Below are 19,436 nucleotides of genomic sequence, written 5' to 3' on the forward strand. Positions count from 1 at the left end.
TCCCTCTCTTCTGCTGTCCACATCCAGAACACAAACATTCTTTCTGGCAGGTTACAGAGAGCTGCAGGTTTTGTTCAAGGAGGAGGGTCCCGGTCAGGTCGTTGAGCAGATCCTTGTGGCATTTGCAGCAGTTCTGGGGCTCACCCTGGGTTTTGTGCTTCTTGCAGAGCTGAGCAAACCACAGCCACGCCTTTTTCCCCCCCAGAATTGTCACCTTTGCAGCAGCTCGAGAGCTGCGAGAATCAAAGCCAAGGGGGCGGGGGGAGCCTCAGGTCCTGGCTGCCAGCTGGGGCTGGCCAGAGCAGGGCTGGCCAATGCCCATCCCTGTGCAGTGGGGCTGGGCCATGGCTGGGCCCCACACTTGGATGGCCACTGGCTTCAAGGAGGAGCAGTTTGGGAGCTCCTTCCTGCCTGGGGCTCCATTCCCGAGCTGCTCTTGCCAGCTCAGATCCTGCAGGGGATGAGGGAAAGTGGAGAAGTGTGGAACAGGATTTCTCCCAAAACCCAATAAACCAAAGTGTCCCAACCCCTCAGGACAGAAACCCCGTGGGGGGATTGTGGGGAGCAGGAGAGAGAGGGGGAAGCCCCCCAAGAGTTTCTCAGGTGTTTCATGTGCAGGGTCTCATCCATCTCCTGGTTGCCAGCACTGAGGCCCTGCAGGGCTTTTGGGTGTTTTTGGGGTGGCTTTGGGTGCTTTTGGGGTGTCTGTGCCCTCCCTGACTGACACCAGCCCATGTCCATCCCCCTCCCCAGTCAGCCCCGCTGGGGTTTTTCCCCCACAGAATGATCCTGGTGGGCTGTGCAATGGGGCCGAGGGGCTGCACCTGTGAGGGTTCCCAAATGGGGATGGAGGGCTCCCAGATGGGCGGGGGCAGCCAATGAGGGGGTGTAGAGTGGGCGGGTCACACCCCAAATTGGGGCACCCCAGAGGTCACAGAGGTCACAGTGCCCCACTGAGGACAGAGGGGGTCGCCAGGGCCCCCCACCCACCCGGGACAGGGGTGTGCAGGATGTGCCCTACCCTGGACAGGGACTTCCTCAGGGAATGTGTCCAGGGACCCTGCCCAGAACCCCCATCCCCCAGGACAGGATCTCCCCTGCTGGGATGTGTCACCACTGGGACAAAATCCACCCAGAACGTGTCACCCCCAGAACAGGATCCCCTCAGGCAGGACCCCCTGGATGTGCCCCCCAGGACAGAACCCGCCCCCGTGTGACTCTCAGCACAAACGGCCTCTTCCTTCTGCTGCAGGAGAGAGAAAGGGAAAGTGTTGGGGGGGCTCAGCCGGACACCCCCAGCCCCCACAGCCTCCCCATCCCTCCCTGCAGACCCCCCACCCCCTTTTCTCCTTCCCTGGGCTCCCCCCAACCCGTTCCCTGCTCAGGTGCTCCCCAGGGTTTCTGAGCCAGGAACTGGGGATGAGGGAGCATGGCACAAAAGTGAGGAAAATGAGGAAAACAGAGAAATAAAGAGAGGAAAAGTCAAGGGCAGGGGAGGACACAGAGGCAGAGCTACCCAGGACCCCCATGTGATGCCAGCCCAGGAAACGAGCACCCCAGGGGGTCAGGACGGGGTCACCCCAAAATCGGAGGCACCCAGGGAAGGAGCTGTGACCCACGGGCCTGCCCAGCCACTGCCCATCCCTGGCACCCCCATTCCCCTGGGAACCAAACCATGGGACCCCCATTCCTTATGTCCCCCCTCTCTGGGATTCCCATCCCAGGAATGCTTTTCCCCAGGATCTCCATTCCCAAGGACCCCCAGCCCGGTAGATCCATTCCTGAGACCCCCATTCCCTTGGGGACCAGGATTAGCCACTGACCCCCATTCCCCTGGCACCCCAATCCCTGGGATCCCTCCCATGATCACAAATCCCTGGAGGCCACGTTGTTCTGGGACCCTCATCCCTGAGTCTGAACCCACCCAACCCTTGGGACCCCCATTCCCATGGGACCCCATCCCTGGCACCCCAATCCCCTGGACACCCAATCCTTGTTCCCCTGCACCACCTCAGCCTCCAAACTCTGGAAACATCCTGTCCCCACCCTGCCCCCACCGGAGGCCACCAACACGTGGGGACGAGACGTGACCTCGCTTCCTGTCCCTTCATGGGAAGAGCCGCCAGCCAGGGGACAGGGGGACAGAGCAGCGAGTGACAGCCAGTGCCCATGGCCGGGGACAGCGGGATGGCCGGGAAGGTGGCGCTGCTCCTGTGGGGTGAGTGCCCCGGGCACGGGCCTGACGCCCCGGGGATGGGCCCCGGTGAGGCAGAGAGCGGTGGGGAGGGGGCACAGGGGGGCTGCGGGGTCCCCTGAGGTCCCCAAGGCCAGCAGAGCCAGGGCATGGGCATGGAGCCCAGTGTGAGCAGAGTCGTGGGGTGGCCCTGGGGACAGGAAGAGGGGAACTGGGATGTGGGGATGGCAACAGGGGGATCGAGATGGGGGGACAAGGATGTGGCAAAAGGAACCTTGGGGCTGGGGTAGCTGTGGGGACAGGGACAGGGAGACAGGGATGCAGGGCCAGGGACAAGGGCCACGTCCCATGCAGATGGGCCATGGGGACAGGGGCCATGGGAATGGGGTCACGGGCACAGGGCCATGGGGATGTGGCCGTGGGGACAGGTGCTGTAGGGCTGGGGGAGGTGACCTGTGCACACATGGGGTGTCCACAGTGTCCCCATGTCCTGCCCCAGCCCAGGGTGACCGAGGTGTCCCTGTGCTCAAACCCTCCGTGCTACACCAGTGTTCCCGTGGGGACACTTTGGGGACAGACACCACACCAGGTGCCCCAGGTGCTGCTGTCCCAGCCAGCCCTGTCCCTTCTCCCTTCCAGCCCAGACCCTCGGCCTCGCTGGTGAGTCCTCGGGGGATGCCATGTCCCTGGCCCGCTGTCCCCAGCCCCGTGGTGGCCCTGCCAGGCTGGTGTCCCCTGTCACCCGCAGGTGCCCAGAGCCCCCAGCTCCTGGTGGAGCCCCCCTGGAGGCCGGCGGTGCTGTGGGACGGGGTGACACTGACCTGCCAGGGCTCGGGGACCGCCGGTGACACCACCTGGTACAGGAACGGGCAGAGATGGGGACAGGAGAGAGGCGACAGCTTCCGTGTCACCGAGAGTGGCACCTACCAGTGTGAGAGACCCGGGACCAGGCTCAGCCCCCCCGTGACAGTCTCAGATGGTGAGGGGGGTTTGGGTGTCCCCAGCCTGGCACCCGCGGGGACCCCAAGGGCTCAGGGTGGGCTCAGCTCCATGGGTCACCCCTGGTGTGACCAGAGCCTGTCCCCTGCTCTGGGGACATCCCAGAGCATCCCAGTGCAGGGGGATCCCCGTGCTGGAATTGGGGACCCCTGCTGTGACCCAATGGGGGTCCGGGTGACACCGGCTGTGACAGGTCCCCCCTGTCCCACAGACTGGCTGGTGTTGCAGGTGCCGGCGGGGGCGCTGCTGGAGGGGGACACGGTGACACTGCGCTGCCGGGGCTGGGGGAACAATTCGGTCACCTGGGTGTCCTTCTACCGCGACGGGAAGGAACTGGGGACGATCGGCGATGGCACCGAGCTGTCCCTGTCCCCTCTGCAGCTGAACCACAGCGGCCGCTACCACTGCAGGGGCTCGTTGGGAAGCTGGGGGTGGAAGGAATCTGCGCAGGTGACAGTGACAGTGCAGGGTGAGCACCCCACAGCCCCACCCCGACACCCCCACAGCCCCTCCCCAGGCACTCGGGCTCACAAATCCCCCTCCCATCTCCTTCCCAGAGCTCTTCTCGGTGCCGCTGCTGGAGGGTCCCCCCGAGCTCCCCGAGGGGTCCCCCCTCAATCTCAGCTGCCTCAGCACCCCCAGCCCCCTGCGGCCCCCAGCCCCCCTCCTGTACCGCTTCTACCAGGACGGGCAGTTGGTGGGGGGCCCGCAGGGGTCCCCGCAGCTCCTGGTGCCCGCCGTGGGGGTCTCCCACTCGGGGAGTTACAGCTGCGAGGTGCGCTCCGAGGGGGGGGCCGTGCGGAAGAGCAGCGCCCGGCTCGGCGTCACGGTGCGCAGTGAGTGCGGGGATGGGCACGGGGAGCCCCCACAGCCCCCACGGGACCCCCACCTGGCTACATCCCTGACCCCCAGAAATCTCTCCTGTGTCCCCCGCCTCTGCCCTGTGTCCCCTCATCGCTCTCTGTGTCCCCTCACCCCCCCATGGGGTGTCCCCATCCACCACATTTCCCCATCAAACCCATCCCTCCCGTGCCCCCCTCCCCCCACACCGGGTGCAGGCCCCTCCCCCCGGCCTCAGCCCTGTCTGTGTCCCCGCAGTGCCCGTGGCCAATGCCACCATCACCCCCGGTCCCCCGGCACTCCAGGTGCGCCCAGGTGACCCCGTGACCCTGCGCTGCTCGGTGCAGGTGGGCTCAGCCCCTGTCACCTTCACCTGGCTGCGTGACGGGCACGAGGTGGCCCGGGGTCCCCTCCTGGAGCTTGGGGCCGTCGATGTGGGACATTCGGGCACCTACCAGTGCGTGGCCACCAACCAGCTGGGACAGGACGGGCACCGCGTGTTCCGGGCACTCAGCCCAGAGCTGGCCCTGGAGGTGACACCACAGGGACACTGGATCACAGGTGGGGTCACACGGGCTCATTGGGATTGCAGGAGCCCTGCAGTGACAGGTGACCCTGATGTGTCCCTTCTGTCCCCAGCAGTGGCCGCAGGCCTTGGCGGGTCCCACCTCTTCCTGCTCCTGCTCCTGGCTGTCATCGGGGGCTGTCGCTGGTGGCACCGCCGGGGTGGGTGACAATGGGGGGACATGGGTGTTGGGGGTTGAATGCTTCGCTTTTCTTTCTGTGGAATTTCTCCCATTGTTATGCTAATTAATTGTGGCTACACCTTAAAACGACAGATAATGTTCTCTCGAAGGGGGGTGGCTGGAGGGGGAGGGGGGGGAACCGGAAAAGGAAAGGTGGGACGGGGGGGGTCTGGAGCGGGGCTCTCTCTCTCGCTTGGCTCCTGGAGTGGGAAGACAAGCTGGGCTCTGCTCTGGCATCTTCCCCTGTCATCCCAGCGCTGAGATCCACGCTCCCTGCCTTTGGACATCGCTCCGCTGCTCTCCCAGCTCACCCTACTACCTCCGGACACTCTGCTGAGCACCACGACCGACACCGTGAGGGGGGAGTAACTTTCCCCATCCTCTCTCTCCCCTGGGCCGCGGCCGCCATCACCCAGCCCCTCTTCAACTGCGCGGGACCTGCCCTGCCCCCACAGCACCGGTAACAGCACAGGGAGACGGCCTGCGGCCAGAAGGGACTGGAGCGCAGCTAGACTGTTTCTGTTGCCAATTTTTATAGCTGTTGTTGTTTTTCTGCTTTGTTAAATACCAGTAAAGAACTGTTATTCTCATCCCCATATCTCCTGCCTGAAGGTGTCTGAATTGGACCTAAAATAATTAAAAGGGAGGGGGGTTGCACTCTGCATCGCAGAAAAGGGGCTCCTGCCTTTCCTTAGACCATACCTGTCTTTCAAACCGAGACAATGGGGGTCCCAGGGATTGGGGTGAAGCCCCCAGAGTGGGGGGGCCATAGGGTGTCACCAACAGCTCCTGACTTGGGTGAAGCTGAGCCCCCAGAGACCTCAGCTGGGGCTCCTGGGGGATTTGGGGAGGCCCTGGAGGGACGTGCAGGGATGTTGGGGGTTCTGTCAGGGGTTTTGGGGGAGTTTGGGGGCTCAGGGGGCAGTCAGGGGTCCCGAGGGTGTTCAAGGGCCCTGAGGCCCCCACAGTCACCCCTCCCCCCTCTTTCCTTTGCAGCCCTCAGGAAGGAGCAGGAAAGGTGAGTGGGGGGCTCCAGGTCTGACCCCCCATTTTACCCTCAGCGCAGGAAGCCCCGCACCCCCACAGACCCCCCCTTATCCCCGCAGGCCTCCCCAGGAGCCCTCGGCCCCCCCGGAGGAGGGGGCGGTGCTGGACCCGCACATCGTGGGCACCGAGAGGGCAGGGGGTGAGTACAGGGGGGCACAGGGACACGTCACCCACGGGTGTCACCCCCACCCAGGTCCCCAACCCCGGAGCCTCACTCAGGACACTCCACAGCCCCAGGGGACCACGAGGAGCTGCCGGGACCCCACGGGCGACAGCGGCACCGCAGGGACAGCTACGAGAACGTGCAGTGACACTGGGGACACTGGGGACACTGGGGACACTGGGGACACTGGGGACACTGGGGACAAAGGGGACACTGGGGGCACTGGGGACACTGGGGACACTGGGGACAATGGGGAGACTGGGGACACTGGGGACAATGGGGACACTGGGGACAATGGGGACACTGGGGGCACTGGGGACACTGGGGACAATGGGGACAATGGGGACACTGGGGACACTGGGGACACTGGAGTTCCCTAACCGAGGGCACACCTCTTGTGTCCCCACCCCCTCGGCTCCCGTGGTTGCCCACCGTGCCCGGGAGGTGGCCACCACTGGGGCGTCCCATGTGGGGCTGCCCAGAGCTCCCCGTTCCAGTGCTCCCAGTGCTCCCAGTACCCGCAGGGCTCCCCATTCCCTCCCCCAGTGCCAGGGGGCACAGGACCCTTGTCCCTCTTACTGGACACAAACGCAGCTTTTGGATTAAAGCGGCAGAAATGGTTTTGGTTTGTTCAGCTCTGCCTGCTCAGCTCAGGAAGGAGGAGGGTCCCGCTCAGGTCGTTGAGCAGATCCTTGTGGCATTTGCAGCAGTTCTGGGGCTCTCTCAGTGCCTCGGGCACAGGGACCAAATGATCAATTGCTGCATTTCCGCACTGGTTCCCTCGCAGCTGCCCCTGCAGAGGGGAAGGAGCTGCCGCTCGCTGTTTGTCCCCTCTCGGTGACACCGGCCAAGGGCTCGGGGACCTCGGGATGGCCGCGGGCACCGATCCCGCAGCTGCCGAGCCCCTGGGCCGATCCGGAGCCCCGAGCGCCCCGAGAGCCCCGGCACGGAGCCGGGGGTGTCCCCAAATCGCCCCCCAAGGCCGGGCCAGCTCCAGCCCTGCCCGGTGCCCGCCGGTGCCCAAAGCCCCGCATTCGGCGCTCCCCGAGCGGCGTCTGAGCCCCGGAGCTGCTGCGGAGCCTCCGCCGGGCGCGGCCCCGGGGCGCCGGGAGGGAGGTGCCGGGAGGGCGGAGGGGACCCGGGAGCCCGGGGAGGAGCCCCCGGCGCTGCGGGAGCGGAGTCCCGGGCTCGGGGCTCTGTCGCGATCGCGGCTGCCAGGGCCGGGACTGTCGCGGGCTGCGGGGACCGAGGGTGGCTGCGACAGCGTGTCCGAGGCCACTGTCGCCATCCAGCCGGGGTCACCTCCGCCAGCCCCGGCACGGCCGCGGGGCAGAGCCGCTGCTCGAGCTTTTCCGGCTCGTCCCCAGGACAGGAACCCCAGGATGTGTCACCCCGAGGACAGGGACACCCCAGAGAACGGGGACAGGACCCCAAGATGTGTCAGCTCCAGGACAGGGACACCCCAGAGAAGTGGGAGAGGACCCCTGGATGTGTCACCCCTGGATGTGTCACCCCTGGATGTGTCACCCCTGGTTGTGCCATCCCCAGGACAGAACGCGACCCCGTGTGACTCTCACGGGAAAATGAAAGTGAAAGAAGATTTTTCAGAGAAAGTGAAAGTGTGAAAGCGGACAAGCCCATCCCCCACAGCCTCCCCACCCCTGCCTGCAGACCCCTCACCCACTTCTTTCCCAACCCTGGGGTTCCCCCAACCCGTTCCCTGCTCAGGAGCCCCCCAGGATCATCAAGGCACGAACTGGGGGCAGTTGTGAAATTGAGGGATTAAAGGAAGGAAATGGAAAATGAAGAGAGGAAAAAGCCCCAGGGGGATGGGGGAGGCACAGACCCAGAGCCCCCCGGAATCAGCCTGGGGTGCCCCCCCGAACAAGCAGCACTTTTGGGGGCTGTGCTGGGCCCGGGGTCACCCCAAAATTTGAGGCACCCAGGGAAGGAGCTGTGACCCTGGGGCCTGCCCAGCCACTGCCCATTCCTGACATCCCCATTCCCCTGGGAACCCGAACATGGGACCCCCATTCCTTATGTCCCCCCCTCTTAGGGACCCCCATCCCAGGACTGCCATTGCCCAGGATCTCCATGGTCTGGGACCCCAATTCCCAAGGAACCCTCTCCCCGAAATTCCATCCCCGACCATCTCCCTTCCCCCAGAACTTTGATTCTCCCAGGACCCGTCAAAGCGCCCTCACCCCTGGGACCCCCATCCATGACCCCAAATCCCTGGAGCCCCCATTGCCCTGGACCCCATCCCTGGCTCCCCAAACCCTCTGAGACCCCCACTCCTGGCAACTCCATGTCCCACCTTGTGCCACCCAGCCTTGTCCCCGGCCTGTCCCCACCTTGCCCACAGCCTGTCCCCAGCTTGGGGCCACCCTGCCCCAACCAAGGGACAGCAACACGATGAGGTCAGGTCTGAGCTCACTTCCTTCCCCATTATCTGAAGAGCCACCAGCGACCGGACAGGGGGACAGAGCAGCGAGTGACAGCCAGTGCCCATGGCCGGGGACAGCGGGATGGCCGGGAAGGTGGCGCTGCTCCTGTGGGGTGAGTGCCCCGGGCACGGGCCTGACGGCCCGGGGATGGGCCCCGGTGAGGCAGAGAGCGGTGGGGAGGGGGCACAGGGGGGCTGCGGGGTCCCCTGAGGTCCCCAAGGCCAGCAGAGCCAGGGCATGGGCATGGAGCCCAGTGTGAGCAGAGTCGTGGGGTGGCCCTGGGGACAGGAAGAGGGGAACTGGGATGTGGGGATGGGAACAGGGGGATCGAGATGGGGGGACAAGGATGTGGCAAAAGGAACCTTGGGGCTGGGGCAGCTGTGGGGACAGGGACAGGGAGACAGGGATGCAGGGACCGGGACAAGGGCCACGTCCCATGCAGATGGGCCATGGGGACAGGGGCCATGGGAATGGGATCACGGGCACAGGGCCATGGGGATGTGGCCGTGGGGACAGGTGCTGTAGGGCTGGGGGAGGTGACCTGTGCACACATGGGGTGTCCACAGTGTCCCCATGTCCTGCCCCAGCCCAGGGTGACCGAGGTGTCCCTGTGCTCAAACCCTCCGTGCTACACCAGTGTTCCCGTGGGGACACTTTGGGGACAGACACCACACCAGGTGCCCCAGGTGCTGCTGTCCCCACGGTGCCACCCCCAGCCAGCCCTGTCCCTTCTCCCTTCCAGCCCAGACCATCGGCCTCGCTGGTGAGTCCTCGGGGGATGCCATGTCCCTGCCCCGCTGTCCCCAGCCCCGTGGTGGCCCTGCCAGGCTGGTGTCCCCTGTCACCCGCAGGTGCCCAGAGCCCCCAGCTCCTGGTGGAGCCCCCCTGGACGCCGGCGGTGCTGTGGGACGGGGTGACACTGACCTGCCAGGGCTCGGGGACCGCCGGTGACACCTCCTGGTACAGGAACGGGCAGAGATGGGGACAGGAGAGACGCGACAGACTCCGTGTCACCGAGAGTGGCACCTACCAGTGTGAGAGACCCGGGACCAGGCTCAGCCCCCGAGTGACAGTCTCAAATGGTGAGGGGGGTTTGGGTGTCCCCAGCCTGGCACCCGCGGGGACCCCGAGGGCTCAGGGTGGGCTCAGCTCCATGGGTCACTCCCTGGTGTGACCAGAGCCTGTCCCCTGCTCTGGGGACATCCCAGAGCATCCCAGTGCAGGGGGATCCCCGTGCTGGAACTGGGGACCCCTGCTGTGACCCAATGGGGGGTCCGGGTGACACCGGGTGTGACAGGTCCCCCCTGTCCCACAGACTGGCTGGTGCTGCAGGTGCCGGCGCGGGCGCTGCTGGAGGGGGACACGGTGACACTGCGCTGCCGGGGCTGGCGGGACAATTCCGTCACCTCGGTGTCCTTCTACCGCGACGGGAAGGAACTGGGGACGATCGGCGATGGCACCGAGCTGTCCCTGTCCCCTCTGCAGCTGAACCACAGCGGCCGCTACCACTGCGGGGGCCGGGTGGGAACCTGGGGGTGGATGGAATCTACGCAGGTGACAGTGACAGTGCAGGGTGAGCACCCCACAGCCCCACCCCGACACACCCACAGCCCCCACGGGACCCCTCAGCCCTCCCTGGGACCCCCCCTGCCAGTGCCGGGTCAGCGATGGTGACAGCGTGGCCGAGAGCCCCGCATTGAACGTCACTGTCCTGGGTGAGCGGGACCCTCGGGCTGAGGGTGACCCCACCCACGGCATCCCCAATTCCACACATTCCCATCCCACCTCATCCCCCCACACCATCCCCAGCCCAGCCCAGCTCACAGCCCCCACCACTGGGTGTCACAGACCGGGGCAACTGGGACCGTCTGGCTCCAGGGATCCCCACCCAGCACATCCAAGCCCTGCATCCCTAAGCCCAGCTGTCACATCCCCCACTGCACACCAGGTCACATTCACCCTGCTGAGCGTCACCCTCCCAGGGCACGGGGACCCTTGGCATTGGGGTGACGCCCCCGTTGATGGCCTCATGGCCCCCATCACATCCCACCCACGCCATTCCGTGCCCCCCACCAGGTGACGGCCATCCCTGCCCTTGGACACAGCATCCCTCATCCCACCCTCACCTCACCCTCATCCCAACCTCATCCCCCACCCCTCACCCATCACATGCCCTCATCCCACACCACATGATGACCCCCAGCACCACGGGGTCACTGTCCTGGGTGAAGGAGACCCTCTGTCCCCAGGTGCCACCATGCAGACTCCCTCATCCCCCCACACCGGGTGCCAGCCCCTCCCCCCGGCCTCAGCCCTGTCTGTGTCCCCGCAGTGCCCGTGGCCAATGCCACCATCACCCCCGGTCCCCCGGCACTCCAGGTGCGCCCAGGTGACCCCGTGACCCTGCGCTGCTCGGTGCAGGTGGGCTCAGCCCCTGTCACCTTCACCTGGCTGCGTGACGGGCACGAGGTGGCCCGGGGTCCCCTCCTGGAGCTTGGGGCCGTCGATGTGGGACATTCGGGCACCTACCAGTGCGTGGCCACCAACCAGCTGGGACAGGACGGGCACCGCGTGTTCCGGGCACTCAGCCCAGAGCTGGCCCTGGAGGTGACACCACAGGGACACTGGATCACAGGTGGGGTCACACGGGCTCACCGGGCTGTTCAGGACCCCCGGGGCTCAGGGTGACCCCGCTGTGTCCTCCTCTGTCCCCGGCAGTGGCTGTGAATGTCGGCAGGGCCCTCCTGTACCTGCTCCTGCTCCTGGCTGTCATCGGGGGCTGTCGCTGGTGGAACCGCCGGGGTGGGTGACAATGGGGGGACATGGGGGTCCCAGGGATTGGGGTGAAGCCCCCCATAGTGGGGGGGCCATAGGGTGTCACCAACAGCTCCTGACTTGGGTGAAGCTGAGTCCCCAGAGACCTCAGCTGGGGCTCCTGGGGGATTTGGGGAGGTCCTGGAGGGTCGTGCAGGGATGTTGGGGGTTCTGTCAGGGGTTTTGGGGGAGTTTGGGGGCTCAGGGGGCAGTCAGGGGTCCCGAGGGTGTTCAAGAGCCCTGAGGCCCCCACAGTCACCCCTCCCCCCTCTTTCCTTTGCAGCCCTCAGGAAGGAGCAGGAAAGGTGAGTGGGGGGCTCCAGGTCTGACCCCCCATTTTACCCTCAGCGCAGGAAGCCCCGCACCCCCACAGACCCCCCCTTATCCCCGCAGGCCTCCCCAGGAGCCCTCGGCTCCCCCGGAGGAGGGGGCGGTGCTGGACCCGCACATCGTGGGCACCGAGAGGGCAGGGGGTGAGTACAGGGGGGCACAGGGACACGTCACCCACGGGTGTCACCCCCACCCAGGTCCCCAACCCCGGAGCCTCACTCAGGACACTCCACAGCCCCAGGGGACCACGAGGAGCTGCCGGGACCCCACGGGCGACAGCGGCACCGCAGGGACAGCTACGAGAACGAGCAGTGACACTGGGGACACTGGGGACAATGGGGACACTGGGGACACTGGGGACACTGGGGACACTGGGGACAATGGGGACACTGGGGCACTGGGGACACTGGGGACACTGGGGACAATGGGGACACTGGGGACACTGGGGACAATGGGGACACTGGGGACAATGGGGACACTGGGGCACTGGGGACACTGGGGACAATGGGGACACTGGGGACACTGGTTACACTGGGGACACTGGAGTTCCCTAACCGAGGGCACACCTCTTGTTTCCCCACCCCCTCGGCTCCTGTGGTTGCCCACCGTGCCCGGGAGGTGGCCACGACTGGGGGGTCCCATGTGGGGCTGCCCAGAGCTCCCCGTTCCAGTGCTCCCAGTGCTCCCAGTACCCCCCCAGGGCTCCCCATTCCCTCCCCCAGTGCCAGGGGGCACAGGACCCTTGTCCCTCTTACTGGACACAAACGCAGCTTTTGGATTAAAGCGGCAGAAATGGTTTTGGTTTGTTCAGCTCTGCCTGCTCAGCTCAGGAAGGAGAAGGGTCCCGGTCAGGTCGTTGAGCAGATCCTTGTGGCATTTGCAGCAGTTCTGGGGCTCTCTCAGTGCCTCGGGCACAGGGACCAAATGATCAATTGCTGCATTTCCGCACTGGTTCCCTCGCAGCTGCCCCTGCAGGGGGGGTTTCCTGCCAGCCCTGCTCTGAAAACCATCAAAGGCCCTCGCAGAGCCACTGCTTGGGCTCACCCTGGGTTTTGTGCTTCTTGCAGGCCTGAGCAAACCACAGCCACGCCTTTTCCCCCCCAGAATTGTCACCTTTGCAGCAGCTCGAGAGCTGCGAGAATCAAAGCCAAGGGGGCGGGGGGAGCCTCAGGTCCTGGCTGCCAGCTGGGGCTGGCCAGAGCAGGGCTGGCCAATGCCCATCCCTGTGCAGTGGCCAAGGTGAGGAGCTCCACAAAACCTTGCCGCCAACCAAAAAAACTTCTTGTGGGCAGAGCTGGGAGCATCTGATCCCCTAAATGTGTCCAGTGCTGCCATAGTAGCCCAAAATCCCGGGGAGAGGCAGCAGAGCCGAGTGTTTGTGCACCGGGATGGTTCAGCAGCAGAGCTGAACTTCAGGACCCCCGGCCCAAATTCCAAGAGCTCGTTAAGAGTCTGCTCCACCTCCCTCTCCTGGGGCTGCTGTATCGGGACCAGCAGTGGCCCAGGAAGAGCAGCAGCTCCAAACGAGCTGTGGAGCCCCTGAGGAGCCCTGGCAGTGTCAGCAAGGAGCACCTGCTTTCCTCAGCATCCCAGGGGAATTCAGCATTCCCAAAGCTGCTGTGCCAGGGCTGGAGGAGGAAAAGGCAGGGAAAGGCTGAGGGTTTTCAGGAGTTGTGCTGGAAAGGCCCGAGAGGTGCTGTTGTGGAGCTGAGAGCTGCCTGGGGTTGGGTGGTGCCTTCCTTGCGTTGGGGATCAGGGAGAGCGGTGGCGGGTGTTGCGCAGGGTGTGTGCCTGGCCCCGGGACACTGCTCCGCTGCCCCTGGGCACTGGGATCCAAGCTGCTGCCTTGGTCTCTTCTGCCCGGGCGCTGCCGGTGCTGGTGCCGGGAGCGATTGGTGCAAAGCGTGAGTTTGCAAAAGGAGCGATTTCCCCTGGTCCCTCCCGCCCGAGGCCGCCATGGCCCCTGAGGGGTTCGAGCGGCACCGGGGCGCCCCCTGCTGGCCGGGATTGCTCCCTGCAGCGCCCCCTGCTGGCCGGGATTGCTCCCTGCAGCGCCCCCTGCTGGCCGGGATTGCTCCCTGCACCGCCCCCTGCTGGCCGGGAGTGCTCCCTGCACCGCCCCCTGCTGGCCGGGATTGCTCCATAATTTTCTCAGTTATAACAATATGGGGGGACGGCTCCCCTTTCCGTTCCAGGAAGGTTCCTGCTTTCCTTGGCAGACGTTTCTCTTTTAAACCAAGACAGTTTCCAGCTCCTGGGATCCAGCATGGATGGGGCAGACACTCCAAGAGCAGACAGGCTCAGACACTTGGCCACCTCATGCTCTGCCTTTGAAGCCCTTGGGCCACCATGGGCCCTCTGCCAAGGTGGGACTCCTGGTCCCTCAGCCACTCAGGAGCTGGGTTTGGCAGAGCGTCACTCTGTCCCCAGAGTGCCATGGCTGACAGACTGACTGACACACGGGGCCCTGTGTCACCAACAGCAAGGCCTGACCCAGCCCTGCCACACACAGGTGTCCCAAAATGTCTCGAGACATCCAACTTTTCCTGTCCCTGACACCCCACCCTGTGCCATGGCCTGATCCCCAGTGCCCTGGGAAAGGGGGAGGCTGCGGAACCCCCCCAGGGCCTTTGTGACATCATGGTGTGGGGAACACGGCACCGGAGGAGTTTGAGACATGGCAGAAGGGAATCCAGAGCTCTGGTTTAGAGTGGCAGCCCAAAATTGGAGAATCCCATTCCTAAAGCGCCACAGAGCTGAACAAAGAAACACCATCTCTGCCAGTTGAACCAAAAAGCTGCATTTTGGTGCCAAAAAGAGGGAAACGAGTCCTGTGTTCCCCGGGCACTGGGAGGAGGGATGAGGAGCCGTGGGTGTACTGGGAGTGCTGAGAGGGGCATTGCAGAGGCACTGGGAGTACAGGGGAACTGGGAGAGAGAATGGGAACCACCTGGATCGACTGGGAGCAATGGAGAGGCACTGGGAGGGGAAACAGGGAGCTCTTGGGGGTACTGGGAGCACGGTGGGGAGGGAATGGGGAAATCTCTGAGGGTACTGGGAGCACTTGGATGTGGAATGGGGAGGCACTGGGGGCAGTGGAAGGGGGGTGGGGAGGCCCTTGGGGGTTCAGGGGCCATGGGGAGCTCTGGGTGCCCTGGTGACCCCTCACTTGTGCCCACCTACCCGTGAATGTTGGGCACCCACGGGAGCAGTGGGGGGGACACACATGGGTGGTTGCCCATGGGTGGGGTCCCCCAGTTCCCCCAGTTCCCCCAGTTCCCCCAATTCCCCCAGTTCCCTCAGTTCCCAGCCGTGCCCCGAGTGTCACAGCACATTCCCGTAGATGGCCCCACATTCCTGTGGTCGCCCATGGGTTGCTGCCAGCTCTGTGTAGGTCACCTCGGGATCCTGCAGTGTGGTGGCACAGGGGGACACTGCGAGAGACACTGGCTGTGGCATCTGGGCACGGGGACACCCATGGGTGACGTGTCCCTGTGTCCCAGCCCGGACTCACCCCCCGTCTGCTTGGTGATCACGACGTGGGTGTACAGCACCTCCCCCTCCTCTGGAGGGGCCGGGGGCTCCGGGGGGGCCCTGAGGGAATCAAGGGGATGTGTGGGGGGGATGGGAGGTCTTGGGGGTTGGGGTGAAAGGGGAGAGTGTGGTTTGAGCCCCCCACTCACCTTTCCTGCTGCTTCCTGGCAGCTGCAAAGGAAAGAGGGGAGGGGTAACTGTGGGGTCCCCATGGCCCCGACCCCTCTCAGGAATCCTGAAACCCCACTGCACCCTCAATTTCCCCCAGGACCCCATAGCACCCCTGGAGCCCCCCAGAACCCCTGAACCACCCCAGTGCTCTGCACACCCTGAGCTCCCAGAAGCTCAAGCCTGACAGGAAGGGGGACCCTCCAAATTCCCCTGGGATCACTGAAGGAACCCCCAAAATCCCTGCAAGTCCCCCCAACACCACCCCAAATCCTTCCGGACCCTGAGCAAAGGTCCTGAGCTCTCAGCACTGCCCAAGTCAGGAGCTCTGGGTGCCGCCCCATCACCCCCACATTTAGGTGTCCCCCCAGCTCCCGGGGTCCCCATTGTCCCCATTGTCACCCACCCCTGTTGTGGCACCGGTGCCAGCCCACAGCTGCAGCCAGGAGCAGGAGCAGGAAGAGGAGGGACCCGCCAAGGCCTGCGGCCACTGCTGGGGACAGAAGGGACACATCAGGGTCACCTGTCACTGCAGGGCTCCTGCAATCCCAGTGAGCCCGTGTGAGCCCACCTGTGATCCAGTGTCCCTGTGGTGTCACCTCCAGGGCCAGCTCTGGGCTGAGTGCCCGGAACACGCGGTGCCCGTCCTGTCCCAGCTGGTTGGTGGCCACGCACTGGTAGGTGCCCGAATGTCCCACATCGACGGCCCCAAGCTCCAGGAGGGGACCCCGGGCCACCTCGTGCCCGTCACGCAGCCAGGTGAAGGTGACAGGGGCTGAGCCCACCTGCACCGAGCAGCGCAGGGTCACGGGGTCACCTGGGCGCACCTGGAGTGCCGGGGGACCGGGGGTGATGGTGGCATTGGCCACGGGCACTGCGGGGACACAGACAGGGCTGAGGCCGGGGGGAGGGGCCTGCACCCGGTGTGGGGGGAGGGGGGCACGGGAGGGATGGGTTTGATGGGGAAATGTGGTGGATGGGGACACCCCATGGAGGGGTGAGGGGACACAGAGAGCGATGAGGGGACACGGGGCAGAGGCGGGGGGCACAGGAGAGATTTCTGGGGTCAGGGATGTAGCCAGGTGGGGGTCCCGTGGGGGCTGTGGGGGCTCCCCGTGCCCATCCCCGCACTCACTGCGCACCGTGACGCCGAGCCGGGCGCTGCTCTTCCACACGGCCCCCCCCTCGGAGCGCACCTCGCAGCTGTAATTCCCCGAGTGGGAGACCCCCACGGCGGGCACCAGGAGCTGCGGGGACCCCTGCGGGCCCCCCACCAACTGCCCGTGCCGGTAGAAGCGGTACAGGAGGGGGGCTGGGGGCCGCAGGGGGCTGGGGGTGCTGAGGCAGCTGAGACTGAGGGGGGACCCCTCGGGGAGCTCGGGGGGACCCTCCAGCACCAAGACAGGCGTGAGCTCTGTGGTGATGGGAGGGGGATTTGTGACCCCGAGTGCCTGGGGAGGGGCTGTGGGGGTGTCGGGGTGGGGCTGTGGGGTGCTCACCCTGCACTGTCACTGTCACCTGCGCAGATTCCGTCCACCCCCCCCAGCTTCCCACCCGGCCCACGCAGTGGTAGCGGCCGCTGTGGTGCAGCTGCAGAGGGGACAGGGACAGCTCGGTGCCATCGCGGAGCGTCCTCAGTTTGTTCTCGTCGCGGTAGAAGGACACCCTTGTGACCGAATTGTTCCGCCAGCCCCGGCAGCGCAGTGTCACCGTGTCCCCCTCCAGCAGCGCCCGCGCCGGCACCTGCAGCACCAGCCAGTCTGTGGGACAGGGGGGACCTGTCACACCCGGTGTCACCCGGACCCCCCATTGGGTCACAGCAGGGGTCCCCAATTCCAGCACGGGGCTGCCCCTGCACTGGGATGCTCTGGGATGTCCCCAGAGCAGGGGACAGGCTCTGGTCACACCAGGGGTGACCCATGGAGCTGAGCCCACCCTGAGCCCTCGGGGTCCCCGCGGGTGCCAGGCTGGGGACACCCAAACCCCCCTCACCATCTGAGACTGTCACTCGGGGGCTGAGCCTGGTCCCGGGTCTCTCACACTGGTAGGTGCCACTCTCGGTGACACGGAAGCTGTCGTGTCCCTCCTGTCCCCATCTCTGCCCGTTCCTGTACCAGGTGGTGTCACCGGCGGTCCCCGAGCCCTGGCAGGTCAGTGTCACCCGGTCCCACAGCACCGCCGGCGTCCAGGGGGGCTCCACCAGGAGCTGGGGGCTCTGGGCACCTGCGGGTGACAGGGGACACCAGCCTGGCAGGGCCACCACGGGGCTGGGGACAGCGGGGCAGGGACATGGCATCCCCCGAGGACTCACCAGCGAGGCCGAGGGTCTGGGCTGGAAGGGAGAAGGGACAGGGCTGGCTGGGGGTGGCACCGTGGGGACAGCAGCACCTGGGGCACCTGGTGTGGTGTCTGTCCCCAAAGTGTCCCCACGGGAACACTGGTGTAGCACGGAGGGTTTGAGCACAGGGACACCTCGGTCACCCTGGGCTGGGGCAGGACATGGGGACACTGTGGACACCCCATGTGTGCACAGGTCACCTCCCCCAGCCCTACAGCACCTGTCCCCACGGCCACATCCCCATGGCCCTGTGCCCGTGATCCCATTCCCATGGCCCCTGTCCCCATGGCCCATCTGCATGGGACGTGGCCCTTGTCCCTGGCCCTGCATCCCTGTCTCCCTGTCCCTGTCCCCACAGCTGCCCCAGCCCCAAGGTTCCTTTTGCCACATCCTTGTCCCCACATCTCGATCCCCCTGTTCCCATCCCCACATCCCAGTTCCCCTCTTCCTGTCCCCAGGGCCACCCCACGACTCTGCTCACACTGGGCTCCATGCCCATGCCCTGGCTCTGCTGGCCTTGGGGACCTCAGGGGACCCCGCAGCCCCCCTGTGCCCCCTCCCCACCGCTCTCTGCCTCACCGGGGCCCATCCCCGGGCCGTCAGGCCCGTGCCCGGGGCACTCACCCCACAGGAGCAGCGCCACCTTCCCGGCCATCCCGCTGTCCCCGGCCATGGGCACTGGCTGTCACTCGCTGCTGTGGCCACCTGTCCCCTGGCTGGCGGCTCTTCCCATGAAGGGACAGGAAGCGAGGTCACGTCTCGTCCCCACGTGTTGGTGGCCTCCGGTGGGGGCAGGGTGTGGACAGGATGGGGACCCAGTGACCCATGAGGCTGAGAGGGATGTTGAATTTGTATTTACAAATGAGTTGTGGATCAGCCTGTAGAGAAGGTTAAGCACTGAGAGATAAAAGAAACAATGGGATGGATTCCACTGATTGATGAATGGAAAGAGATATTTGCCTTTACAAACAAACTGTAGGGCTGCTGATAAATGAAATTGGATATCGAAAGATGAAAGAAGCAACGGGGGGGAAACTATGAATTCTATAAGAATTAAAAATTAAAAGGCAGGGTTATACATTAGAGGGGAATTTCAGGTATCAGGCGTTCCGGGAAGTCTGTGCCTCTCAAGTACCTCAGCCAATGGGGAAAGAGAGAGGGAAATGCGGCCGGGAAAATAGGATAAAAAGCAGGCTGCGTCCTCCAAAAATTGGAGAGATCGCAGGGGAATGTCCCATGGCCTCTCCCTTTATTCGAATAAAGCAAAAAGGACTCCTCTGTCTCCTTTTTGGACATAAACCTCTGGTGTTTGTGGATTAATTTTCCTGACAAGGCTGATGGTGGGGACAGGATGTTTCCAGAATTTGGAGGCTGAGGTGGTGCAGGGGAACAAGGATTGGGTGTCCAGGGGATTGGGGAGCCAGGGATGGGGTCCCATGGGAATGGGGGTCCCAAGGGTTGGGTGGGTTCAGACTCAGGGATGAGGGTCCCAGAACAACGTGGCCTCCAGGGATTTGTGATCATGGGAGGGATCCCAGGGATTGGGGTGCCAAGGAAGGGATGACATGACGGATGGGGATTCCCATGTTTGGGTTCCCAGGGGAATTGGGGTGCCCTGTCCTTGGGGATTCCTGTCCCAGAGGTGGCACATCCATCCTGGGCACCTCTGTCCTGGGGGCCCTGAGCATTCCTGCTGTCCCCAGTGGGGCCCTGGAACCTCTGGGGGGCCCAAACTTAAGGGGACGCTGGGTACGACCTTGCCTTGATGATGGGAAATCCCAGGATACATTTGCTTCAATTCCCTGATGCCCAGTTC

General features: G+C 64.9%; 1 protein-coding gene across 1 annotated transcript in view; it reads left to right on the plus strand.

Annotated features, from left to right (window-relative positions):
* The first annotated feature begins 3,560 nt into the window (after positions 1-3,560).
* The window catches only part of LOC148220753 (Fc receptor-like protein 3), a 53,158-nt gene continuing 37,282 nt past the window's right edge, over positions 3,561-19,436 (plus strand). Inside the window, exon 1 of the mRNA XM_088181002.1 lies at positions 3,561-3,662. The gene's annotated coding sequence lies outside the window, so the exon portion shown is untranslated. The remainder of the gene's footprint in view (positions 3,663-19,436) is intronic.

Source organism: Sturnus vulgaris, chromosome 31 (genome assembly GCF_052056855.1).
Source record: "Sturnus vulgaris isolate bStuVul1 chromosome 31, bStuVul1.hap1, whole genome shotgun sequence".
NCBI classification, from domain to species: domain Eukaryota; kingdom Metazoa; phylum Chordata; class Aves; order Passeriformes; family Sturnidae; genus Sturnus; species Sturnus vulgaris.